The sequence below is a fragment of the Haemaphysalis longicornis genome, unplaced genomic scaffold, assembly GCF_048455015.1.
Source record: "Haemaphysalis longicornis isolate Haplotype H1 unplaced genomic scaffold, Haemaphysalis longicornis Haplotype H1 scaffold_1, whole genome shotgun sequence".
Classification (NCBI taxonomy): domain Eukaryota; kingdom Metazoa; phylum Arthropoda; class Arachnida; order Ixodida; family Ixodidae; genus Haemaphysalis; species Haemaphysalis longicornis.
In genome coordinates this window covers 201510447-201533271 of record NW_027526203.1, presented here as the reverse complement: position 1 = coordinate 201533271, position 22825 = coordinate 201510447, and the positions used below count along the sequence as shown (strand labels likewise).

Here is a 22825-nt window from a genome sequence, read left to right as displayed (position 1 = left end):
CTGCAGTGGACCTGAGTAGTAATAGTAGTAGTATTAGTAGTAGTAGTACGATGATGATGATGCTTTCGCAATGGGAAGACCCCTGAAAAAATCTACTCGGTGCATTGTAGGACTTCGCGGGGGTTAATACAGGTGTGCAGTGCTTAAAGAACTTCTGATGTGTGAGTTTCACCTATAACTCTAACTTAGCTTTCCACCGTTTGCGTGTTCTGCGAAGCACAATACCAACCCTGCCTCCCCCAACCCCCTTTCCCATGTATAGATGTCCTTAACTTCTCTTTCTACTCAAGTTTTGAGATCGGTCAACGACAATGATTGCCGGCTCTTAAAGGCTTAACGTTCAAAGCCCACCGTACGAAAACTTATTGTGTGTGTTACTTCAATGCGTGCAGGTAAGATGGGGGGGGGGGGGGGGGGGCAGAAGTGGGGGACTTTTCGAATCTGACTCGCAGCGGGTATCTCTGTCATAGGAATATATATGTGAAAAACGAATGCCGGATTCCTTCTAGGACAGACCACGGCAACTCCGAGGCCGATAGTTATGATATGTACGTACGTACGTACGTTCGTATGTATGTATGTATGTATGTATGTATGTATGTATGTATGTATGTATGTATGTATGTATGTATGTATGTATGTATGTATGTATGTAGGTATGTATGTATGTATGTTTAGAGAGAGATTACAAGATTCACTCGAGAGGTTGATGCACACAGCGATCGTTTATTCGGACGCTCGAGCGAAGAACTATCGGGTACACATCGTGATGAAGAGTACCCGCTGCGGTGGCTCAGTGGCTAAGGCGTGGTGCTGCTGAGCCCAAGGACGCGGGTGCGATTCCTTGCCGCAGCGGGCGCTTGTCTGATGGAGACGAAAAGCGAAAACGCCCGTGTGTTCGAGATTTAGGAGCACGTTAAAGAACACCAGGTAATCAAAATTAATCCGGATCCCTCCTCTACGGCGCGCCCCATCGCCTGCCTAGCGTCGGAGCGTTAAACGTCAACAAATCAAATCAATGGTGATGATGAGTATCTACAGAGATGTGGATGAAGTGCTGGCGCGTAAGCTAAGGGTGCTCATAATGTACAGATGACGGAGAGCATTGCGAGCAGTTCAGGAGTACTTGCACCCAGAGTTGCTCCGACAACCTTAACTGTTGGAATGCGCCGATGTATTTTACCCCCATCTCCGCGCGTGCCGTCAGCTGAAGCTGGATGTCACCATACGAGCTGGTCCGTTTCCTCCTCTCACATCGATAGTCGAAGTGCCCCAGCAGGTTGATGACGTAACGTTGGAGTAGAGCGGGTAATGATTTTTCTCTCTTTTGTTTTCGTATTATTTTTTTCCGATAACGTGGAAAGCAAAATGTAAAAGCTTGCCACCCCCCCCCCCCCTTTTTTTTATTTGGGGAAGGAGGATTGTTGACCTTCCCACCACGAGAATTTCGACTATAGTTATTTTGCCTCTCACGGCATTCTTTTTTCTCTAAGGCTCGCACTTTAATATTTCAAAATTAAACGCGCATCTTTCTTGTATCTATTTATGCTATTCAGCGCCGACTTCCTTGGAAGCTGATGTTTCAATGCTTAGCGTTTCTTTCGCCGAAATAACAAGGCTTTTGTGCTCATCCGTCTTTATCAAGCCAGGCGCGAGCTGTTCGGCCCCCGAACCTAAGGGCTGTCGGCTGTATTGTCAACCTACGCATTGTGCGATGTAGGAGCAGCCGCGGCAGAATAATCACTAAAGAGAAAACCGCTTCAGAAGAAACGAAAATGTTTGTCCTAGAAAAAATATTTGTGTAAGCAGCGAAACGTCAGAAGTTCATACTTTGGCCTTACGTTCCGGAGCTACACCTGTGTATGATTAAACGCACCGCGATATTGTGGCGGTGGGCTAAGAATTAATTAAGACTCAGTACATTTAACCTTAATATTTTTAACCGGAACGGCATTCTCGCACACACAGGCTTCGTTTTTGTTTTGTTTCCATCTCCATAAGCAGAACGTACGTAACGTACGTCTTGTCGCCCGTGCCTCATGGCGGTGACTTTGCATAGGCCGAAAAAAGAAACGTCATTAATAAGCTCCGGAACGCAAAGCAAAAATAAAAGTACGTAATCAAACCTACTGAATTAGACGTTCTTGTTCTTTGGGAAAATGAAGTTGCGCGCCATCCCACATGCTTGCGTTAGTTTTACGTTTATTTTTCTTGGTCCTATTTGACCTACTGCGATAGGTATCATAAGCCATCATAAGCCGTGAAGCAAGCATTGCGATAGGCACCGTACGTAGAGAAATGAGCGTATATAGTAATAGCTTGCGTATACGCAAGCTATTACTATATACGCTCATTACTATATACGCCCCGCCGTCGCTTTCTATAGAAAGCGACGGCGGGGGGTTAATCGTCTGATCACGATTGCCGTATAATTCGATGACACTATTCCGTATGGCTGCTTCCGTGAACGGTAGAGAATTCCAATTGTTGTGAATTAGTCAATTTACGCATTAACTAGTACAACTTCGCCGCTTAGGTATGTGTACAGGCTTTACTGGTTAATCTCCACTTTATGGTATCTCCCATGGATTTGTGAGGAACACGCCACCCCTAGTACAGATTTATTTTTTTAGTTAATCAACCTTCGAGCTTCCATCCTCGGCTAACTACCTTGAGATCGGCTTTCAAATTGATTGAAACCCACCGCGGTGGCTCATAGGTTAAGACACTATTTCTGAGCCCAAGGACACGAGTTAGGTTTCGGCCGTGGCCGCTGTTTTTCTGATGGCGGAGAAAAGCAAGAACACCCGTGTGTCGAGATTTCGGCACACGTTAAAGGTCCCCATGTGGTCTAAATCAATCCGTAGCATTCCACAGCAACGTACCTCGCCGCTGGGGTGTAGCTCCCCTCCAAAAGCCCCCAAAGTTAAATTCGAACTTGATTAACAAGTGAAAACGAAACCTACTAACGGTGCGTTCGCATAGCGTCAGCAAAATGTTTTGGGGAAAGCGAGATTCGGTGTTACCCGAACTGAGGTCGCAAGATGCGAAGAGCTCACGCGCCACTGCTGCTGCTGTGTGTTCACGCAGTTCGCAAAGGCGGTGGCAGAAAACGCGGTGAGCGACGCATATGGCGCCTTCGCGCATTACAGGCGCTCAGGTTATCGCTGCTGCTTTTTCAAATGCTATCTCTTCTCAACCCTCATTTTGGGTGCCCGCGTTTGTTCTAGCGCCGTGCCTGTCTTGTTATACACCGCAATAAAATTGAGTCTGCTTCGCTACAATGCCCCGAAGAACCAATGGCTGCTCGGGCCCGATTGACCAGGGATTCCTGGTCCTCAAGCCGCGAGCTGTCCAGCCTGCCCTGGGGAAGGTGATGCAGGGTGTGGGTGGCGGGGCATTTACATACGAGGTGGCATGTGGATCCCGGTGAGGGCGCGATGGCCTTGAATTTGTTTGTCGACGGACGGACATAACAAAGCCTGCCGAGCTCATCACATACAGCTTCGATGTACATTGCACGCGAAGTGTCCGTCAACCCTCACGAATAACATAGACAGTGGACATTTGTTTGTAGAGCTTTGTGTTTTCCTGCCACATATGTGTGCCATACTGCCGTTACACTGTGAAAGAAGCAGCGCATACTTCTTATAAAGTTATGTGCATGCAACGTGCGCGTTTCAATAAATGTCCCACATGGCCCACGTATGCCTATTGAAAGCATTGGGTGGTACAATTTACGAACAGACAGGACAGATTTCTAGGGAGAGCCACCAAGGAACTCGAACCTGCAACCTTCGTATTTCGTGTCCCATGCTTTACCAATTCAGCTTCCGGGGCACCGGTGTTCTCAGGCCCTTTCTGTGTATTTATAGACCTGATTTAGGGGAATCCCCAAAGTGGAGTAAGTGTCTGCGAAGGAAAATTTGACATCCACCTCAATGCAGCCATACGGCTACAAAGTAAAGCTATACACCTTCCTCATAAACTTCCCAGTTGAAGAAAAATTCGTCCTGGTTTAGGATTCGAACCCCGGACCATCGCTTAAACGGAGCAGTCGCTCTACCAACTCTACCAACTTGCTGAGAGCTCTAGTTGAAAGTGTATCAGGAGATCGTGATAGAGAGCGTACCATATCCTATATTACCTCACTTAGTTTCATCGACTACTTCAGATGGCGCCATCTTGCCATTAAAAACGTATAAAAGGGCGTTTTTAGCCTTGTGAGTCGTGGAAAATGTTTTCATGTAAGATCGCTCAGCGAAGTTCTATATAGACCAATATATCTCATTAAATACCAGGCAGCAAGATGAGAAAATATTTTCGATTTCCGAATAATTCTGAGTCGTCTCCCTCCAGTTCCCAAAACGGGGCTTCGTGAGCATGACAAATGACGTGCACGGCCTCTAAATCACTGTGCGCGTCAAAGATACCGATCACGCAACTGCATCTATTATTATCGACCTTCCCTTCTGTTCCTTTCGTCGTTTTCCAATGCAGAAAAGAGAAGTAGCAGCTAGAAGAAGCTGAGAGCAAATGTGTACTGCCGGCTAGTCCAGGTAGGTGTTTAGGTGCTCGCAAAGCTCCCGGACACCTGCCCGCGCAATGAGAGTGCTTCAGACCACTCCGCTGTGTTTACGCCTTACATTTATACACTCAAGTATGCGTAGATAATCGTACAACTCGTAACTGGCAGGTGTTCAGGGCGCCTTCGACGGCCATGCGTAAAGGAGTCGACTGACCCCTTAAGTACCTTGAAACTTCTGCGCTGTTTAATTGTGCACCACTTGTTATAATCGCGATTAATAATTTTCTCAAGTAAATACAACCCATTTGTCTGCGCACGTGCTGTATACCATGCATACATAACGGCAGAAATGATGAGGAAACTGCGAGTTGCGCATTAGAAATGCCGGCGGTGAGAATTTAAAGATCTCACCTAATACCTGCCACGCTTCGAAATATTCGAAACGACGACCAGAGAAAGGAGCAGAAACTGCGGCTTGCGTCTACGCGATGGGTCTACACTGCTCGCAATAGTTCCCCATGAGCGGAGTTCATCCAAAGCGGCTCTCCCTCAGCGCTTTGGAGCCCCCAGGTGGCACCTTATCACCAGCACGGTAGCTTTCCGCCGCACACGGCCGGGTGGGTCTAAAAACAATGTAGCGCCCTCGGGCTCACTGCAGAAGCCTAAGCGGCGCAGAAAAAAAAAAAAAAAAAACATGCTTCGCTCGTATACTCCGTGATTTATGGACGCTGACTGCCGTCAAAAGCAATGAAGCGCGAGCACCCGAGTTGTGTTCACACGTCCGCCACGCCATCGCTCGAGCAGCGCATGACCGATGAACGCTGTGTAACGGGCCTGCCTTCGCCGCGCAGTGTTCCACGTCACAAGCCAGGCTTTTCTACTACCTCTCGTTGAAGTTTAGGTTTCTGTTGGTTAACGGCCCACGTACGGCACTTTGTTTCCGTGACGCAGATGTGACTGGGCGTGCAGTGGTGTTCAGTCCTGTACCGCGATCATGCATGGGAAATAGCGGTGCAGCTACCCCCGTCGCAGTTGCCCGGTCCCATGAGTATAAACCACGGTACCGATTGCAGTTATAGCAGTCTTTGAGTGAGCCATTTCGTATCGCGTTCATTCACTCGCCCGAGAAGAACTATAAAACACGCTGGCAAAGGAAGAGTGTCTGCAACGCTAAATCGCGGGCCCATTCGTTTCCTTAAACATAGGAAATTCAAGACAACCAGAAAAGGCAAACTCCGGCCGTGGTCACTGCGGTTACTAAAAGGTTGCTATAAGGGAGAAACAGACGCGAATTGAAGGATGTAAATGCACAGTCAAGTTGTTCCGGCTTAATCTTACGAGACACGATGACACAAACAAAAATTATTTATAGGTGTGAAAGATCATAAATGTAGCCCGAATTTTCCCCCCGGGGGGGGGGGGCTGAATTACTATTCAATATTCAACAAAACGAAACTGTGTTTGGCGAATGTTGGCCTGCGCATGCCTCCGGGCGACACTAATGAACGTTGTTATTTCGACCCGAAGGTGGGATGATGCAAAAAGACTGGGGAGGCGACGGAAGCCTAATAAGCCAACGAACTAGATACGTCCTGGAAAAGAGGCAGCTTGCCGATATGAAGATGAAGCGCACTGTACACATCCCCATCCCACTCTTACCATTGATACTAACACAGTGACCGCTATGACCAGCAAAGCCATTTTCATCACCGCAGCATCACATCCGTTTCAGTCGCGGAACTTCATCATCTCTTTACTAACCTTGGTTGCCTCTTGGTCGGGGCCAACAGTCCAACCCACTGAGCATGGCAATAGAAGCGACTTGCCGTGTGGGAGAAGCGACTTGCCGCTGGGCACAAGACGAATCACCGCAGCTGGAGCCTTTTTAAGGCAGCAGTCATGAACACCAGGCAAGGTGCATGTAACATTCCTGTTTCTTTTGCTGGGATTAGTGAGTGAGTGAGTGAGTGAGTGAGTGAGTGAGTGAGTGAGTGAGTGAGTGAGTGAGTGAGTGAGTGAGTGAGTGAGTGAGTGAGTGAGTGAGTGAGTGAGTGAGAGTGAGTGAGTGAGTGAGTGAGTGAGTGAGTGAGTGAGTGAGTGAGTGAGTGAGTGAGTGAGTGAGTGAGTGAGTGAGTGAGTGAGTGAGTGAGTGAGTGAGTGAGTGAGTGAGTGAGTGAGTGAGTGAGTGAGTGAGTGAGTGAGTGAGTGAGTGAGTGAGTGAGTGAGTGAGTGAGTGAGTGAGTGGTGCGCGTGTGCGTGTGTTTCGCTTTTGATGCAAACAGTAGCTTTTATGGCGTATTCCAGAGTATTTGTGATAAGCGGTCACAAATACACAGGCAGACCTTTGACTTGAGGATTAGTATAGCAAAACAAGGCTTCCATAAGCATTCACATTGGGGACGCAGCTAGGACATCTCGGGATATTCTGAAGAATGCTATATTCCAATACAAGGGTTCGCGTTGCTCCTGCTTGTCTGATTAGGATAGTGGCCGTCTCTGCGCATCAACGCGGACGTGTCCTATACATACCCTTTGAACTTCCCCCTCTCCCGTCAGCAAGGAATGACCTCTTGTGCATGCCTTACGCGGAGGTCTTCCCCGTTCAAGAACTGCAATGATGTGCTTTCCCCTCAAGGCTCCAAAGTTACTCGTTACCCGCGCGATACGTTTCACTGCAATTAAATTTCATAGACGCTTATCGGGCTTACTAAATCGCTGACTCTTTCGTGTCATCATCGCATCAGACGCAGGGAGAGAAATAGCCGACCATTGAGAAAGACTAGTCCTGCTGACCTTCCAACACCCCCTCCCCACCCCGTAGTAGCACATGCGCACGACGTCGCTTGAAGCGAAGGCCCCTACGTCGGACCAGCACAATGCGGCCAATGCGTGAAAGGCGTGTTTACACTTTATACGGCTGGGACAGCAGGGGAGAAAGGATTGTTGCGTAAGTCACACGGGCCCTCCGCATTGAAGTTTACTCTACTAGAGATAAATAATTAAGGCCACTCGCCTGCCATAGACTTTTCTTTCGTTGCGAAGCTGCGCCAGAGCAATGGCAGTAACTAAGTTGTTGATTATTTCTTCGGCCACAGTGGGACCAGTGTTTTTAATAATTTCTTTTTTCTCCGCCAGTTTATAGGGCTCAAACATCTGAAACATCATTTGCGACCGTATTGAAAACCAGCTGCGATAACTGCCAGTTGCATAACCGTTCACGACCCCATCTGATACCAACCTTTCACCAGTTACCGAAACTGCAGTTGTTCTGGGGCCCCAGCGGCTGTGGTCGCTCGTCCAGCTCGAGCTATTCTCCGCTTATAACGCTATGAGGTGATCGTCACTGGGAACGCTCCCAACCACAAATGAGAAAGCAAGCTTTTACGAACTTTACGAATTTTCTTGTGGCCGTTATGCTGCGGGGTTCTTAAAGCGGTCATTAATACAAAATACAACTTTGCTCAAGTGGAAAGAACTAACCTTCTCGAACTCACTTAGCTCCATTCCAGCCAGAAAAGACGGTTTCATAAACGGAGGAACGCCGGAAATATTTAAAAATTGTCAAATTTTACGCTACAGTAACCGATAACGGACAGGTCACAGGACTGGCGCAAAACAGCTAGGCTAGCACTAACGCTCAGTTATCAGTGTGTCAGCGCGTTAACTTCACGTTAGCATTCAAGTGATACGATCAAACATGACTAGAGGCCCCGCTACAATCGTCCAGTTATGTTTCTTTGCGGTGGCTTATATCGGCGCCCATCATCGCAGAAACAAGATTCTCTAACGACCTGGAGACGTCGCCGGAAAGTGGCAGGAGAGCCGCCACTGCCTCTCCTGTTTTCATAATATCTTTGTTATTTGTTTGCAGTTTTCCATAAAAGAGGTATCATTGTTATCGGCCCGAAGTAGTTTTTTTAATGACCCAAACCACTTTGTATTCACGGCACCATAAGGTGACGTTCAAAAGCACACTTGTGTTGTATAAACCGCTCCCGGCGGTCTAAAAGATCAGTAGAAGACGCACTCTGCTCCGAATCGTCATGGCGTCAAAGCGGCTCGCGGCGTGACAAGAATTGATGCGTTTCTGCAAAGAGCATACGACAGCTCAGCGCGTCGAGCTGATATTTGGCCTCTCGGGATGTCTCAGAAAGCATTATAATGACTATATCACGAAAAGTAAAGCGAGGCCGTTGGCTTCCAACTAAGTCATAAAATATCTCGGAAAGAATGTTATGCCAGCCTGTAGCTTGCATGATGCCTAACGCAGCTGCCTCTCCGCTGCTCCTTAAGGGAACGCAGCTGCCTCTCCGCTGCTCCTTAAGGGGCTGCTAGCGTGTTCGTGCCACCTGTCCCAACTTTTAGGGGCTGTGGCTGTTGGCATCTCACGTCGTCGTCGTAATCGTCGCTTCATGTAGTCACGGTACTAAAACACCTGGACACTCGTTTACGCCTCGCGCTGGAGCGCTTCGTAACACGTTTAAAAAAAACACCGGGATACTCGTTTACGCCTCGCGCTAGAGAGCCTCGGGCTTCAAAGACAAGACACTTTTACAGCAAAGCTGCATACCTCTGCCCCCCCCCCCCCCCCCCCCCCCCCCAAAGTTTCATCTCCCGTGGCAAGAACGCCAAGGCACCAAGAATACACTTATACACTGCATGCCTCGCCCCTCCCCAGATTTCACGTTAGTGGAGATGGCCCGGGATTTTTTTTTTCGTTTCCTGATGCTCCTGTTTTTGCCCTCTTTTCGTATTTCGCGTTTGATCCTCAAGTGTACTTTCGACTAACAACTGAAGTAGAAAGCCCAGCGTTGTGTGGGCCTGATCTCTTCAATCCCGTTGAAGTATTCTCTCTCTCTCTCTCTCTCTCTCTCTCTCTCTCTCTCTCTCTCTCTCTCTCTCTCTCTCTCTCTCTCTCTCTCTCTCTCTCTCTCTCTCTCTCTCTCTCTATCTACGGGTTCGTAGGTTCCTGCAGAATAGTTTCTCTTGCCCAGTGATGGCGACATCACTTTTCCTACCACCCAGTTGTTGCCAAACCCGTGGTGTTGCAATCACCAAATTATGACGATAAGAATAGCAATCACAATAATACTAACAATATTAATAGCAGGTGAACAAGAGCAACAGCTACATGTGCGGAAGGAACGGAAGCGCTAGTTGGCAGATTTTTTAAGGAAAAGTGGTTACTTCATTTTGCCCCGGTACACGGTGGAGTAAAGGAAAGCCACGCTCGTCACTTAAGGTGCCAAACAAAGCAGATAACAGGCATGACAGGCATACGTGGAAGACAATGAGAAGTTGAATAAATCTCAGCTCTAGCCTGGATTGAGCTGTTTAAGACAAGCAAGAAGAGATGTGCGTAGTCAACAAGAGAATACACGTGAAAATGGCAGAAAAGGCCGACACATCAAGAAATCTTCTTCGTCGGCGTTAAGCAAGACTAACACGCGGACATTAGAAAACGCTATAGGATCTATATAGGCTCGCGTTAAGCCAATCTGTTGGAGTTTTGCGAACAAATATGTTTACTAGAATAACTTTAGCAGGTGGCAGGGGGACAAAGCGTAGGCCTCGCGTCCAACCAGCTATAGCAAACTAGGGAAGCATGTATAAGCGAATTCGGCGATGTCTAACACCGGTGGTCAAAGGGCACACTGGTCATACGTCGCCAACGGCAACAGAAATTTACAGAAGCTCTCTAGGGCGCATTGTTGGATATAAATGCGTAATCACATTTGCTAAGCCGTCTGATATCAAAATGTATGAATGCGTTTGAGTTTATTTAATAAAATATCTCTATAACGCCCAATGTATTTATATCACGCGCTAAACACCCAACCTCTTTAGAGACGGCTTCACTACAATACACAAGTGTATTGCTGAAAGAGACCTTTTAGGGCAATATATGTGGCCCAATATGAATGCATGAAGTCCCCATGGCATTTCATTGATATCATTTTCGCGTGCGTCGAACGTGGACACATCCAGCGTTACAAATGGACAGGCGCGTTTCTACGTTGATTGCACACACAAATGCAAAGGCATTTAAGATTCAACGTTTGATACAACCACCTGGCTTCTCCTAGGAGGACACTGCACAAGTCCCCCTGGACGCCACTGACCGCTGCACAATGGACTGCTCAGCAAGGAGAAGGAACTGGCATGCTGGGCAAGTAAGTACCAGTGCTGAGCGATGCCATCCGGTTACGACGACACTGCCCACGTAAGTAGCTGAGGATCCGTCGTTTGTTTACACGGTGTCGATACCGAACTTCCTCCCTGTCTTGCCGTTAGATTGGACTCGTCTTTTCCCAATGCGCATATTTTACTCTGTAACTTTGGGTTCGCTGACTTCTCCTCCTGTAACTTCCACCTCGGTCAGTATACCAATGCACGCAACTTCGCAGACTCTCGGAACGATATAAGCAGACGTGATTGGCTCCTTTCGTGAGTGTCGTTTACTTTGGTGCTGCCACAAGAAAGGCTAAACACCAATGTGTGGCAGTAGAAATTCCCGCTGCCGATTTGAACACACAACAGGGAAGCAAAAAAAAAAAAAAAAACATCTAAAAAGACAGTAAGGGAAATATACTTCACTATAACCTACCCCGGGGTTTACTTGAAGTAATTCAAGGAGGTATTAGGGATAACAAGACTATGGACGTGGCCCTTATACGTGGTTAATTTGGACTCATCGGGTTCAAGTCATAGACCTCCCGCATAAGAAGTTCCACCTTAGACATTTACCTGGCGTCGATCTTCTCGAGACATCGCGTTACTTTCGTGGTCAACTGCTTGAAACCCTTTGAGTGTTTGAAAGTTGACTCACACAGGTATACCAGTAGACATAAATACCCGCTTTGTGTTCACAATCACCTTTAAGAGGTTCTTCTACAGGGTTACATAGTGATAGAAGACGTCAGACGTAACGCTGCGGGCAGAACCGTTTTGACCAATAATTACACAAAACGCGCGGATATTTCTACGAAATCATCTCGCTATATTAGTATTTAAGACAAACACTTCTTGCACGCGAAGTACCACCTGTAAAATACAGTGCTATAAAGATACGGAGTGCAGTGCGACCACGGTAGCCCTTTATGTTTCCCCTCTAATGGTATACCGACCGGATGACTTGCGAAAACGGGTGCAGAGGGCATTCGCACCATTTAGGAATAGCGCACAACAATAACGCACAAGTTACGACACGTACACCATTTTGAGCGCACGATACAGGGTGAAATAATGCACAAAAGCTAGCTTTGCAGTTTACGGAAGAGGCTCGTGCAACAAGAGACCAAATAATGCCGCAGTCAATATATACTGTGTTAAGACTCGTGCAAAAGGAAAACTTACGCAATAAAGAAATTGTGCGCTAGCCGTTGCGTGGAAGCGGAAACAGAAGTAAAAGAGAGCACGAGCTAAATTCTGAGTCTTCGCTTCGGTGTTCGGAACACACAAGTCATGGGTGGCTGGAATAGCAGCAAGAGCTTTTTTCTATCTATACGAAAACCTGACTGAGAATTAAGACTTGCGCTTGTAATATTTTTGCAGTCATTTTCTTAAGCAGAGAATAGTTGAATGTTGTATACAGAGCGCCGTTGGGATACACAGAGTTTGGCACTTTTAGTGCTATAACTGAAAACCGGTTGTGATAGTTTATTGAGAACTGCAAAATATTTTGTATATTTTTCAATTTTTAAGTATTTTTCAATTGCGCAAAATTGAAAAAAGAAAACATGCGTATTAAACTCAGTGAGTTATTTTCTCGGGACTTCATGGTAAAAAAAAATGTCTACAATCAGCGTTTAAGGGAACTTCAAATGAGAATAGCGAAAAGCGAGAGTGCTCCGCCGCTTTCCAGGGTTTTTATTTTTTTCCTCTTGCAAATATTCATTCATGTCGCCGTGTAATATCGTAAGCCATTCATTACTCCTGTCGTGCCCAAAAACGATATGACAAAACCTTCTGTCGGCAACCTAATGAATGCCGTAGACACGCTTGCTTAAAATGTGCGTACGTTGTCAGCACTGCTCACTTAATGCCGGGTTGCTCGATCGGGCAGCGTTCCCTCATTGCGCGCGAACAGAAAAGGGTTGCTAATGTCAGAGCGCTGCTGCGCTTTTTCCGGTGACGCGCTAGCATAGAGCTGTAGCGCTGCTCTGTAGGCGACCGAGTGCGTTGTGAAAGCCACGCAGGAGCTGCTGCGACACATTGATTCGGCATTCGGGTGTAATTCATGCCAGCCTGATCGATTTCTCTGAATTCACCCCACTTTTTTCCGACAGCGGCTGCAAGGTCATTGAGTAAGAATCTTAACCTGCTCTTCTATTGTTCTCGACGAACGTACCTACATTATTTTAATATTAGTGAAGCGGAAGAAGTGCGTTTGTGTGAGCAAGCAGAGAAGAACAGCAGTTTATTTCACGGACAATGAATAGGTTGGAATACTTCCGAATAGATCTAATTTCATTTGGATGCATTGTATTACTTCCGTTTCCTAACTAACCGCGCTGTCTGTATTGCTACATGTAATGCGCCCGGTTTATGTATACTCTCGATGAGGCCAACCGCAGTTTGCGCTCAGCACCTCATACCCTTAACCCCGTCCCGACATGAAATAAAAGTTAACGCGCATAATGTTACCCATTGAAAATAACAATGCGAACGAGATATAATACTGACAAAACACTGGGAACAAATTTTGGAAGCCTCGTTGTCGTCCCGTCTATGTAATAATAGAGAGTTTTAGCTGACCCGCTCAGCGCAACCGGAGCCAATGCCGTTCGCGGCCAAGCGCGCCACGCATGCGCTATGGCGCTTCCGCTTGCTATCGGAGAGGGGCGGACCGTGAAAGACGGTCAGCTAAAACTCCCTAATATTAGAAAAGCTAGGGAACAGTCACGTGTAGAAAAATGCAAAACAGTTTTTGTTTTGCCTTCCTTCAGTAGAAAATGAACACAGATGCACTTGGCGTGTTTAGTTGAGTTGATTGGTTGTCTTCCGAACCTTGCCAGGTGATTAGTGTTAATATGCCAAATGCTAAATAATTATGTTTCCGATCCGTGATGTGTGCTATGTCACAGGCGAGGGATGGTGAACGGGAGGTATTTAAGTTTGCTCGGATTCCCCCATCTCAGTGGCATGGCGTCCTCAGATTCTCTTTCTAAGGCTTTATTATAAAAACGCAAGTAGGGCCTGCAAGACGCGGACGAGAAAAATAAAACCCGAAGCAACGCCTCGTTCATTGACCGAAAGCGAGGCGTTATGATGTACATACCTTAACGATGACACGAAAAGGCCAGTGGCCACCGATGGCGCGATTTTTGAATTAATGACGCCACCTCTCGGTGCTGCTTGGAAACACAATTTTAGAACATTTCTGGACAGAGTAACGCTGCGGCGCATCAAAACGCACGACTACATGTTACTGGGGCCACCCGTCTCGTTCGCTTTATTTGCGGCTGAACGTTTTGTCCGCCGTTAAATACCACGGCATTTCCAAGCCGTATGAGCCGCTGTACGCAGCCGCCTCCGCACACGAACGAATGCCGCCACTGCGTGCCGCAGCTGCTTGCGTGCCGAAGACAGTGTCGCGCTCGAGGTTCAACCCGGTGCAATGCCCATCCGGCGGCTGTGCAGCCCGGAAGGGAAACGCGGGCGCCTCAATCCTGACTAACATCTGTCATATCACTTCCTTTCTTTTGTTATTTTAAACCACCAAAGAGATTATGTGCACGTAGATGTGACCACTTGCACGCATTGCGGGTGTTTCATTTGTATTACGTCGTCTGGTCGGCAAAAGCCGAGTTTACCAAAGGTTTTGTGCGTTAGAGATGGTATCTCCAGACAACGCAGTACTTCTGCTTCCTGTGTTGGGCTCTTGATCGGCCTGAACCTTTCTAATGCTTACCGCGAACTTAGAGGGTCTAAAACTCTACTTTGAACAGTGACGTTCTTAGCCTATTGATTGAAGTAAGTGGAGGGCATAAACTAGAAGGAAAAGAAGTATTTATTAGGGATAACCCCAAGCTTAATACGCGCCCTTTCGAAACTCGAGATTACTCCTCCAAGAAAGAACATATCGATCATCGTTGAATCTATGAGATGTGGGAACTGCGCCTTAAATAATCTTCATTGGAATGCCTTCGGTCTTCAGATGTTTTTAAGATGGTCTTCATTAGCACTTTGTCATGAAAAGATACTGCCAGCAGCCCGTTCTTCGCATGTTACCCGCGCTGATATACTTCATTGAATTCTCAAAACTTTCACGCCTCGAAGGTCCTCTTGGCTCTGTAAACATAAATGTAGATAGGTAGCAACATCACAAGGCTTCTAGATCAAAAAGCTGACCTCGATATCATGTGCGCCTAAGCGTGCCTATATTGAAGTTTAGCATAAGTGAGTGAGTGAGTGAGTGAGTGAGTGAGTGAGTGAGTGAGTGAGTGAGTGAGTGAGTGAGTGAGTGAGTGAGTGAGTGAGTGAGTGAGTGAGTGAGTGAGTGAGTGAGTGAGTGAGTGAGTGAGTGAGAGGTTTCGAGAACTGACTAGACGAACTGGAGGTTGAGTTTGGTGGCTACTTGACGGTGCTTTATAGCACCGAATGAGGTAATTAAAGGAATGAAACGCAGTGTCTAGAGTTACGACCGGCTTAACCTGTAAATGATATTGAAGTTACGTACGACGGAAATGAAAATTAAAGGTACGCCGGACGTATCTCGACCCCAGCGGTTAAAGATACGTCGGACATACGCCAACCCCGAAAATCTTACGGCACGTCAATATGAAGTCCGTCCTCCGTTGAAGGGACTTTACGTCGGACATACACGATGGCCAGAGGCTAAAGGAAGGTACGGTGGACTGACAGTGCAGGCCCGTCCGACACACCCGCAGGTGTATCCTGAGGTTGTGCTATGTGGTTTCCTTGGTAGCTCGATTGTTCGTATTGTTGGGCGTCTGTTGATGCGAACCCGCTTGGCTTCGTGGCGGCGAGGAACCGCCTCGCGCTCGTGAACAAGGTCGAATCCCCCTGGTTTCCTTTCCTTTTTTTTTTTTTTGAGACAATAACCACCGCTATGCATTTTTATATCATTTTTATAAGATTAACATTCCTAGGTGCCAGCCGCCACTCGTAATCCTCCGCACGCGGCGCGAAAAAAGGAGGACCCATCTGTAGCTTGTGATCTATGTCAAGTCAAGTCTGTTCTTCTTTGACCTTAATCAGGTCTGTCCTTCCTTGACCAGCCGAAACAGTGTTTCATCTACCACCCACAACTGTGAAACATTCACTCTGTGTGCACTGTAACAAATTTAACTTTCGTTCCTCTTTCGTAACGAGTTTAGGGTGAGCCTGTCCTAAGTTCCCGAAATTTATACCGTGTTTTTTTTTTACGCTGCATGGACCGTAAGCTAAATGGTACCGCTCCACATCAGCTTCCAAAAATGGAGTGATCGTTGCAGTGCTTCGTGTAATAAAAGCAGCGCAATACGTACCACTGCCGTCCATCTTCTAAACATTATGCAGACATGCATAGAAATGGTGATTGTCTCAAAAAAAAAAGAGAGAGAGGAAAGAAAGTTCTGGAGCTGGGGGATTCGAACCTAGGATTTCTGTTCACGAGCGCGAGGCGGTAAATTGTCGACACGAAGCCAGACGGGATCGCATCTTGAACAGAGGCTTAACAACACGAACACTCGAGCGACCAATATCCCGGCGGTGATCTCGCCCGATGCAAATCGTTTAAGATCACACGTGGCACCGGATTTGCATTTACAGAGGGAACCACATAGCACAACCTCAGGATACACCTGCGCGCGCATCTGACGGGTCTGTACAGTCATCCACCGGCTAAGTCCGCCGTGCCTTTCTTTAGCCGCTGGGCATGGGGTACGTCCGACGTAAAGCCCTTGTGAATGTCCGACGTACCTTTCTTTAATTTTCACTTACGTCGGACGTAACTTCTATCATTTACAGGTTAAGATGCGCGTAACTCAAGACACTGGCTTGAAGTTCCGCCGGATGTAACTTTAGCTTTCAATTCTGGGTTCCGTCGGACGTAACTTTAGTTTTCAACTTTGGGTTACGTCGGGCGTAACTGACTTAAAGTTCCGTCGGAAGTAACTTTAGTTTTCGATTTTGGGTTACATCGTGCGTAACTCTAGACACTGGGATACATAAATCAAAATCGAGAAAAAATCCGTGATCGGAAGCGGGAATCGATGCCACGAACCCCGCATATATATATAACGTGTGCGGTGCTCTTCCAACTGAGCCCCGCACCGCATATATCTATTGTAGATATTTCCTGTGCGTAACCTTTTACCAAACGATGGTCTCTTAAGTCTCCGTACAACCCGTAAGTATGATAACACAGAACGACGACGTCGGGAGCGAATAATCAAACCATCACTCATTTGGAGTTCTTCCATAATCGGAGAGTTCCGTACCATATAAATATTTCATTGGGCGTTGTTCACGCTATCATGAAAGCATAGTAAAGCATAGAAACGTCTGCGTCGCTTATTCCCGCTTTTTTTTTCACCGCATTAAACGTGATGTCAAACAGAAGCCGCTCTCTATACGTCTTTGCATTGCGTGTTCCCAAACTGTTGGGCCGTTGCTGCTCAAATCCCAGCCCGGCTGCTCTTTGGCCATCAGCTGGATCAGCTCCCTCGTTCTGGGATGTGCATGGTTTTCAGCCAGTGCACGTTTTTACCTCAGACTGAAGTACTCTAAGCTGCATTCAGGATTTTGCACATTAAGCAGCCAACAGCCTATTCGAAGCGTTTATTATTGAAATACATGAGATCTGTTTCAATCAGGGGAAACCAGCAGGAGGCTTAAACTTTTCCAGCAAAACTACAAAGTCTGCCATTTTTTCCAGTTCTTGGGGAGGGAGGACAAGCCCCGGAGGACCCGGTTCATTTGAACCCTTTGAACCCATGGAAAACCGCGCCTGCCGCTCAGGAAGGTAAAGAATAGCCTTTAAAATGCAGTATTTTGGATACGGCGAGTTATTTGCTAAATAATAATTTGGGCGCAGAAATTTATAGTGATCTGTAGGATATCTGTGCAATTGTAATGAACGCTGTGTAACGGGCCTGCCTTCGCCGCGCAGTGTTCCACGTCACCAGCCAGGCTTTTCTACTACCTCTCGTTAAAGTTTAGGTTTCTGTTGGTTAACGGCCCACGTACGGCACTGTGTTTCCGTGACGCAGATGTGACTGGGCGTGCAGTGGTGTTCAGTCCTGTACCGCGATCATGCATGGGAAATAGCGGTGCAGCTACCCCCGTCGCAGTTGCCCGGTCCCATGAGTATAAACCACGGTACCGATTGCAGTTATAGCAGTCTTTGAGCGAGCCATTTCGTATCGCGTTCATTCACTCGCCCGAGAAGAACTATAAAACACGCTGGCAAAGGAAGAGTGTCTGCAACGCTAAATCGCGGGCCCATTCGTTTCCTTAAACATAGGAAATTCAAGACAACCAGAAAAGGCAAAGTCCGGCCGTGGTCACTGCGGTTACTAAAAGGTTGCTATAAGGGAGAAACAGACGCGAATTTAAGGATGTAAATGCACAGTCAGGTTGTTCCGGCTTAATCTTACGAGGCACGATGACACAAACAAAAATTATTTATAGGTGTGAAAGATCATAAATGTGGCCCGAATTTTTTCCCCCGGGGGGGCTGAATTACTATTCAATATTCAACAAAACGAAACTGTGTTTGGCGAATGTTGGCCTGCGCATGCCTCCGGGCGACACTAATGAACGTTGTTATTTCGACCCGAAGGTGGGATGATGCAAAAAGACTGGGGAGGCGACGGAAGCCTAATAAGCCAACGAACTAGATACGTCCTGGAAAAGAGGCAGCTTGCCGATATGAAGATGAAGCGCACTGTACACATCCCCATCCCACTCTTACCATTGATACTAACACAGTGACCGATATGACCAGCAAAGCCATTTTCATCACCGCAGCATCACATCCGTTTCAGTCGCGGAACTTCATCATCTCTTTACTAACCTTGGTTGCCTGTTGGTCGGGGCCAACAGTCCAACCCACTGAGCATGGCAATAGAAGCGACTTGCCGTGTGGGAGAAGCGACTTGCCGCTGGGCACAAGACGAATCACCGCAGCTGGAGCCTTTTTAAGGCAGCAGTCATGAACACCAGGCAAGGTGCATGTAACATTCCTGTTTCTTTTGCTGGGATTAGTGAGTGAGTGAGTGAGTGAGTGAGTGAGTGAGTGAGTGAGTGAGTGAGTGAGTGAGTGAGTGAGTGAGTGAGTGAGTGAGTGAGTGAGTGAGTGAGTGAGTGAGTGAGTGAGTGGTGCGCGTGTGCGTGTGTTTCGCTTTTGATGCAAACAGTAGCTTTTATGGCGTATTCCAGAGTATTTGTGATAAGCGGTCACAAATACACAGGCAGACCTTTGACTTGAGGATTAGTATAGCAAAACAAGGCTTCCATAAGCATTCACATTGGGGACGCAGCTAGGACATCTCGGGATATTCTGAAGAATGCTATATTCCAATACAAGGGTTCGCGTTGCTCCTGCTTGTCTGATTAGGATAGTGGCCGTCTCTGCGCATCAACGCGGACGTGTCCTATACATACCCTTTGAACTTCCCCCTCTCTCGTCAGCAAGGAATGACCTCTTGTGCATGCCTTACGCGGAGGTCTTCCCCGTTCGAGAACTGCAATGATGTGCTTTCCCCTCAAGGCTCCAAAGTTACTCGTTACCCGCGCGATACGTTTCACTGCAATTGAATTTCATAGACGCTTATCGGGCTTACTAAATCGCTGACTCTTTCGTGTCATCATCGCATCAGACGCAGGGAGAGAAATAGCCGACCATTGAGAAAGACTAGTCCTGCTGACCTTCCAACACCCCCTCCCCACCCCGTAGTAGCACATGCGCACGACGTCGCTTGAAGCGAAGGCCCCTACGTCGGACCAGCACAATGCGGCCAATGCGTGAAAGGCGTGTTTACACTTTATACGGCTGGGACAGCAGGGGAGAAAGGATTGTTGCGTAAGTCACACGGGCCCTCCGCATTGAAGTTTACTCTACTAGAGATAAATAATTAAGGCCACTCGCCTGCCATAGACTTTTCTTTCGTTGCGAAGCTGCGCCAGAGCAATGGCAGTAACTAAGTTGTTGATTATTTCTTCGGCCACAGTGGGACCAGTGTTTTTAATAATTTCTTTTTTCTCCGCCAGTTTATAGGGCTCAAACATCTGAAACATCATTTGCGACCGTATTGAAAACCAGCTGCGATAACTGCCAGTTGCATAACCGTTCACGACCCCATCTGATACCAACCTTTCACCAGTTACCGAAACTGCAGTTGTTCTGGGGCCCCAGCGGCTGTGGTCGCTCGTCCAGCTCGAGCTATTCTCCGCTTATAACGCTATGAGGTGATCGTCACTGGGAACGCTCCCAAGCACAAACGAGAAAGCAAGCTTTTACGAACTTTACGAATTTTCTTGTGGCCGTTATGCTGCGGGGTTCTTAAAGCGGTCATTAATACAAAATACAACTTTGCTCAAGTCGACGGAAATTTATAGTGATCTGTAGGATATCTGTGCAATTGTAATAGCCAAATTTCGACAACGCAGCCATCTGACCACCCATTACTTAGATTAGGGGGTCCCAAAGTGCCTCAGTTAAAAATTACTACTCTATGCCCATCAGATAACTTGGAAACTCGCTTAAAAGATTTCTCTCTCTCTCCCGGTCTTGACGTTCTTCGACGGCTCGAATGACGTCATTAGAGCGTGTAGCGGCTATTGGCCAGCTTCATTTCAGTTGCAGCAATAAATCCATTCGGGAGCCACTTAAAAAAACCGCCAAAAAAGCAAAGCAGAAACGGAAGGCGGATCTGCTGTGACCAGCAGATCACGCAGTGCAACCCCGTTCTAGCGACAGCAATGGCTTCCACAATACTTCCAGCCGAAAGGGTGAAAACGTTTATTGAAAGTGTTGCAGAGCCCCTTTAAGATTAAGAGCCACATGATTACTCTAGTTTGAGGGGCGCTCGCCGGGCCCAACCTCAGTTGTGAGGTTTAGCCGCGGCTATTTGAGAGTGAGGTCAGGTACAGCTCCTCGAGGTCATTTGCTCACGCTTCCCGTGGGCAGTGACAGCCCCCAAAGGGGCTGATGGCCAAAACACCAAAACAGAGAAGCCGGCCAAGGTCGTTCTTGGCGTTGACACGCCCCGCTCCCCGACAACTTGGCGTTCCCAGGCAGTACTGACGCATCTGTGGTGCGTGTACGAAAAGTTGTTGCGGTCGCTTCCCTGTTTCTATACAGATCAGCGTTGTTGTGCACTTACAAATTTCATCCCGTTTGTGGACTTCACAAAGAGCGTGAGTTGAAGGGGGCACCAGTCTGCGCGCATTGGACTGGGAGTAATACACTAATAATTAGTAATAGGTAGTAATAATTGGGCTGTGAGTACGAACCATACCAAAAGCGTGTGACAGCCTCAAAACTAGCCCAGAACAATCAATGGGAAAGAGTTTTGTATGTAAGCTGCGTTTGTTCTCAGTAAATTGGGGGAGCACGACAATTTGTCATCAGCAAGTGCGAAAATAAAAACACAGCTCGCCGTAACTTTTCGCTCGCTCGTTAGCTGTCAATATCCTAGCTGGCGATAGCGTAACGCTCCCTCCGCGGCTGCATGGTTGGAACTAGCTGCTAAAACCTTCTCAGTCCCGCCAACGAACTTTTTTCGTTTGTCGTTTTCTCTCATGCCTTATGACGTTTCACGTAGCGTAAAGTGCGTTTTTTTTTTTTCCTCACGCTCCCAGCATTTTAGCCGCACGCGCGCATACTATAGGGACACGAAGCGACATCGAGGACATTTGCACGGAACATAACCGCATACGAACTCAATTCCGCAGCCTATCCAATTCACAGCAGCAGATGCGGGAGTGTGTACACATGCGCCAGAATGCGAGATGAAGTCGTTTACTACGGCGAGCATTCCAACGTCAACTGCGAAAGACCAGCTGAGAAAGACAAGCGCTCTCTAACCACGCGGTTAGTGAGCGCTTGTACACATCTCATTCCACGATCCCTTGCGCGCGCCCTTATATGACGACGAAGAAGAAAAAAAGGAACGAGACTCGGGGAACGAAGGAATATAAGTGATATGCAAGCGCCCGCGGACGGAGATCGTCAGTGAGCGCCCGCGTCCACGTTCCTCCCGTGGCTCGTTCGTTCCCCGCTAGCCCAACACAGCATCCGAGGTGCCCACCTTGGCGCGGCGTAGCGGAGTATCCAGCGCTTCCACCCTGGCGGTGACCAGAGCGGCGGCAGGGTGCGGGGTTCGGCGGCGGGGTGGCGCTTGTCCTTGCCTCACGCACAGCGCAACACGGTGACACCGGCTGTTGGGCGAAAGTCCGGACGACGGAGAGCAGCCGATCGATGACGGCGGGATGGCAGAGGAGAGCGCTGAGCGAGAGCGCCGGTCGTCGGCAGCAGCAGACGGGCGGCCGCGCGCGAGTCGGGAGAAGCGGCCGCGGCAGCGCCCCGGTCGCGAATAAAATCCCGTCGGCGCGCTCGGCCCAGACACCGCCTACCGGTGGGCTGAGGGAGCCGCGAAGGAGGGACCCTCGCCGGAGGGCCCCCGCCCACTTGGCGCGGCCGCGCTGCTGCTGCTGCTGCTGCCGCCGCCGCCGCTCTCACGTTGGTCCCCCCCACCCCGCCACCGCTCATGCTGCCTCTTACTTGTAGCCCCCCTTCAAGCACCAAGGGGGCCAACATCACCCCCCACTCGAAACAGCGGGCGATCCAGGGCATATACATGCCACCTTGTCGGATGTAGTTTTGCGCGTGCGGACAGTTGCCTCCTTTCCGGTGTGTTTGTGCGCGGTTTTGCGCCCGGCGTTTGGTGTTAGCCTCCTTCGGTGGCATGTTTGCCTGTGTAATACCTTCTGCCGTTCGGCACTTCCCTTTGCACTGTGCACCTGTTCGAAACGAGCGATCACTTCGTTGTGGTGCACGTTGTTGGGTCTGATGATGGCACGCCTGGCTCAGCATTGGATTTTTTCTGGCGCGGGGCGCGTCAGTTTTTAACGAATGGAAGCATGAAAGCGGAATGAGCTATTTTTGTCGCTTGTAATTTCTGCAACACGGAGGGGACTTTCATGTTTCGAGATGATGATAACGAGACTATGGTCAATTGTATAGCAGGTTTGGTGGATTACTTCACACTCGGGGGTAAAGACTGTAAGGAAAGCAAGGGCCCTTTTGCTTGGTACATTTTCAGTAAGAATGCGCAAAGATGCCGA

At 48.1% G+C, this 22825-nt stretch overlaps 1 protein-coding gene across 1 annotated transcript in view; it reads right to left on the bottom strand.

The window, feature by feature from the left end:
* LOC144141250 (LIM/homeobox protein Lhx9-like) overlaps window positions 1-22120 on the bottom strand; it is a 75956-nt gene extending 53836 nt beyond the window's left edge. Inside the window, exon 1 of the mRNA XM_077672819.1 lies at window positions 21790-22120. The gene's annotated coding sequence lies outside the window, so the exon portion shown is untranslated. The remainder of the gene's footprint in view (window positions 1-21789) is intronic.
* Between the last annotated feature and the right edge of the window lie 705 nt (window positions 22121-22825).